At 36.8% G+C, this 4958-nt stretch overlaps 1 protein-coding gene across 1 annotated transcript in view; it reads left to right on the top strand.

Annotated features, from left to right (window-relative positions):
* The window catches only part of TEX11 (testis expressed 11), a 136971-nt gene that overhangs the window by 107397 nt on the left and 24616 nt on the right, over positions 1-4958 (top strand). The window lies entirely within an intron of this gene.

Raw genomic sequence — 4958 nt, 5'->3', positions numbered from 1 at the left:
CTGTTTTTAAATACTGTTTTTATCTGCATTACCTCCCTCTGATCATCTGTGGTCCATAGGAGTTATTTTCTCTTTTGTTTCCTTTCACACATTCTCTAAGGAAGAACTCGTCCACTTCCACAGCTCTGAAAGCCATCAGAAATTATTTACGTGGTTTGTTGTTCTTCACTCAGTTGCATTTACTCTCTTTGGCCCTCATCCTTCAATATTTTATCATTAACTCAATCGTAACAACAAGAAGACAGAATTCCTACCTTTGCCTGGATTCCACTCTGAGCTTAAACCTTACCCTTTGGGTAGAAACCAACATCACCATCTCAGTCTCCCGTATGCCAGAATATCGGTTTGCCTTTAGTTCTTACCTTCTTTCAAGCTAAGAAAACTGTCTCCAAGTTGGACCACCAGCATTTTTGTATGATTGTAAGATCTAGATCTTGCTACTTTTTTCTTGTACCTAGACAGAAAACAAACCAAAATACCTTCCCAATTTCCTATACTTAGCAGTTGCTTTTCTTTCCAGTTAGTATGAAATCCTTCTCGCTGTTCATTTTCTCCTGTTAATCTCTTCTTTAATGCGATCCTTCAGATTCGGAACGAAACTCTCACAGGTCTCTACCGATGCATTTTCTTTCCTTTCTCTTCCCTTCTTGAGTTCAACTCAAAAAATATGAGTACCAAGGTCTATGCTAAGTCCTTGGGATAAAGAAGACAAAGTCCTTATCCCCGAGGAGTAAAGGGGCCTCTTTTTAGAAACCTTTCCATTGTAAAAAAAAGATGAGAAAAGAATTTGTGTGCCCCAGAGCAAAACCAAAAACAGGTATTTTGCTTCTTAACAGGTAAGGAGGGCAAATGTAATTTTATTCTCGATAAGATTTTTTTGGTTTACTAAAAAAATATTAGTAGCATCTTGTTTTTGCATAGTTTTAACTTTTTAAAAGTTTTCCTTTTAAATCGGTAGTCCCGACATAGATTTTCTGTGTCAGTGATTAGAGATCAAATTGACGTGAGGGAAATTTCACAAACTCTTATGTGCCATCCTTAATTATTTTGTTTGTTTCTAAAAACTGTTTTTTTTTCCCTCGTGTTCTTTCTCTTGCACACCCTTACGTTGCCTAAGAACACTCTAACCTAGTAGCCCTTCTATAATCTTCTTTGCTTTTCAAAAGATGTCTATTTAGATAATTGAAAATGTACTTCTGCCTTTTACCATCTAAGTCTTGTCCCTATGAATCATGTTCTGTCTCTCTAATGAGGACTTGTTGAATTCTGTTGACCACATCACATCAGTTCCTTGTTCCCTAAATCCTCATAAATTGGAGTATTTCCAAATAAGTAGATGATGAGAGACTACAGATAGACTGCATAATCCTGTCAACGTTGTCTCTACTCTCCTGAGTATGAGTCAAGAGGAAGCAAGGGATGCTTTAAAAGTAATATAAATTAGCAAGAAACCACATATTTTTCTAGTACAGGGGTGGATAAAGTACTCACTAGCCAAGTCATGTCCATGGCCTGTTTTTCTGTGCCCTGAGGGTTAAGAATGGTTTTTACATCTGTAAAAGGTGATAAAATAAAAGAAAAAACATGTGAGAGTTTACGTGGCTGGCAAAGCCTAAGATATTTATTGTCTGGCCTATTCTAGAAAAGTATCCTGTCCCCTGTCCTAGATTATTTTTAACAGATTTATTGAGATGTAATTCACATACCTTATAATTCACCCATTTAAAGAGTACATTTTAAATGTTACCCCAGTAAACTTAATTAAAAAAAAATAAAGTATACATTTTAATGGTTTTTAGAATATGCACAGAGTTGTGCAACTATCGACATGATCTAATTTTACAACTTTCTCCTCACTCTAAAAATCCCTCACCAACGAACAGTGACTCGCCATCTCTACCACCAGCCCTAGGCAAGCACTCATCTACTTCTGTCTCTTTAGATTTGCCTGTTCTGGATATTTCAAGTAAATGTCATCACATGATCTATAGTCTTTTGCGATTGACCCCTTTTGTAGTTTTTCAGTAATGTTTTCTACATTCTCCGTGTTGTAGCTTGGATCAGTACTTCGTTCCTTTTTGTGGCTGAACAATATTCCATTGTCTGAACATACCGCATTTGTTTATCCATTCGTCCATTGATGGATATTGGGGGTTTTCCAGTTTTCAGATATTATCAATAATGCTGCATGTACAAATTTTGTGTGAATGTGTGTTTTCATTTCTCTCGAGTATATACTTAGAAGTGGAATTGCTGGGCTGTATGGTAACTCTGTGTTTAACCATTTGAGGAACTGCCAGACTGTTTTCCAAAGCAGCTGCACTATATTACATCCCCATCAGCAGTTCTACCGTCTCTACCTCCTTACCACTGCTTGCCATTATGTCCTTTGCGTTATGGCCAGCCTGGTTAGTATGAATCGCTATCTCATTGCAGTTTTGATTTGCATTGCCCTAATGACTAATGACACAGAAGATGTTGAGCATCTTCTCGTGTGCTTATTTGCCATGTATAAATCTTCTTTGGAAAATGTCTATTCAGATTTTTGGCCCGTTTTTATAAGGTTATTTGTCTTTTTATTATTGAGTTTTAATAGTTCTTGTATATTTTTGATACTATACTCTTATCAGATACAATTTGCAATTACTTTCTCCCATTATGTTGTTGCGTGTGTTTTTGGTATCATGTCTAAGATCGATGCCTAATCCACGGTCACGAAGATTCACCGCTGTGTTTTCTTCTAAGAGTTTTATATCTGTAGTTCTTACATTTAGGTCCGTGATCCATTTTTGTGTGTGGTATGAGGTAGGAGTCCAACATTACTTTTTTGCATCAACGCCTTTTGAGCAGGTAATGTGCAACCTTCAAATAAAACACAAGAGTTCAGTGTGCTATTTGGTGTGTTTGCCTTCCCTGAAGCAGTTCTTTTTGATTCTCTTTAGAGAATTCTTTCCTTCCTTCCAGATTTTCTATTTCTTTTTGAGACAGTTTTAGTAGTTTATGTTTCTGGAAATGTGTCCATTACCATCCAAGTTATCTTAATTTGTTAGTTTACAGCTGTTCATATTATTCCCTTACAGTCATCCTTTTTATTTCTGTAAGGTCGGTAATGATGCCCTCTCTTTCACTCCTAATTTTAGTCATTTGTGTCTTTTCTCTTTTTCTCTTGGTCACTTTATACAGAAGGTTATCAACCTTGTTGATCTTTTTCAAGAACTAGATTTTGGTTTTATTTTTTATCCTATGATGTTTCTAGTCTCTATTTCATTAAGTCCCACTCTGTAATCTTTATTGTTTTCTTCTTTCTCATTGCTTAAAGTTTAGTTTGCTCTCCTTTTTCCAGTTTCTTAAGGTGGAGGTTGGTTATTGATTTGAGATATTTCTTCTTTTTGTAATATCAGCTTTTATAGCTATAAATTTCCCTCTAAGCTGTGTGTAGTAGTCCTTTTGAGATAGTATAACTTAATACCACAGACTGGGTAGCTTATAAACTACAGGAATTTATTTTTCACAGTCCTTGAGGCTGGAAGTTCAAAATCAAGGTGCCAGCATGGTCACATACTCTGGTAAGGGCCCTCTTCCTGGCTCACAGCTGGTACCTTCTTTCTGTGTCCTTGCATGGTAGAAAGAGCTAGGGACCTCTTTTAAAAAGGCTCAGGTCCCATTCATGAGGGCTCTGCCCCATGACTTCAGCACCTCTGAAAGTCTCCACCTCCTAATAAATACCTTCACCTTTTGGGGTTAGGATTTTAACATGTGACTTCGGTAGGGCTGCATTCGAACCATAGCGCACCGCCGAAGCAGCATCCTGTGAGTCATGGCCTGTCGCCTTTTTCTTTTTGTTCCACTCAAAGTATTTTCTGATTTTCAGTGTGATTTATTTTTTGACCCTTGTTTATTTATGAGTCTGTTATTTAATATCCACATATTTGTGCATTTCCCTAACTTTATTCTCTTATTGATTCTAATCTGATTCCGCTGTGGTCAGAATACATACTTTGTGTGACTTTAAGATATTTGAAATTTCTATGAAGTTTGCGTTGTTGCCTAGCAGATGGTCTGTCCTGGAGAAAGTGCCATATGTGCTTTACGAGAATGTGTATTATTCTTGGGTTGGTAGAATGCTCTGTAGATATCCATCAGGTATTTAAAAAAAAACTATATGTAGTTTTATACAATTGCTTTTTAAAAGTTAAGACAAGAGAGAAGAAAAACGTCTTTTTATAGTGCTTTTTATAGTTATGCAATTACTTTTACCAGTGGACTTTGTTTTTCATTTGGATTCGCATTACTATCTGGCGTCACTTGCATTCAGCCTGAAGAAACTTCTCTCAGCAGTTTTGTAAAATGGTTTCAGTGGCCACAGATTTTCTCAGCTTTTGTTTATCTGGGAATTAATTTTCCTTTCAGTTCTGAAAGATAGTTTTGCTGGATATTAGATTCTTGGATATTTTCTTTCATCACATCGAATGTGTTATCCCACCGCCTTCTTTATTGAGAGTCTATATTTGCTGAGACAGCGTCATCAGACCTTCCTTCTTTGTGCGGTTTCCTTTAGTTGTTTGAACATTTAAAATAGCTGCTTTGAAATCTGGGTCTGCTAAGTTCAACATCTGGACCTTTCGAAAGTCAGTTCCTGCTGCCTGCTTTTCTTCCTGCATATGGGTCATACAGTCCTGTTTCTTTGCATGTCTCATAATTTTTTGTTGAAAATTGGACATTTTAAATGATATATTGGAGCATGTTTGAATACTGATTCCCCCTCTGGGGCTCATTGTTAATATTTATTGATTTGTTTAGTGACTTGGCTGGCCTAGTTTAGTGAAGTCTGTTTTCCCTAGCTGTACTGCTTCTTATGTCACTTCTCAGAGGCCATACTCTTTGCTGTGCAGTCATTCTGACTCCGCTTCCCCAAAGGGATGAACATAGTTTATAGCCAGGTTATTTTACTATCTCTT

This window comes from Pteropus alecto, unplaced genomic scaffold (assembly GCF_000325575.1).
Source record: "Pteropus alecto unplaced genomic scaffold, ASM32557v1 scaffold312, whole genome shotgun sequence".
NCBI lineage: Eukaryota > Metazoa > Chordata > Mammalia > Chiroptera > Pteropodidae > Pteropus > Pteropus alecto.
This window is presented reverse-complemented; position numbering and strand designations above follow the sequence as displayed.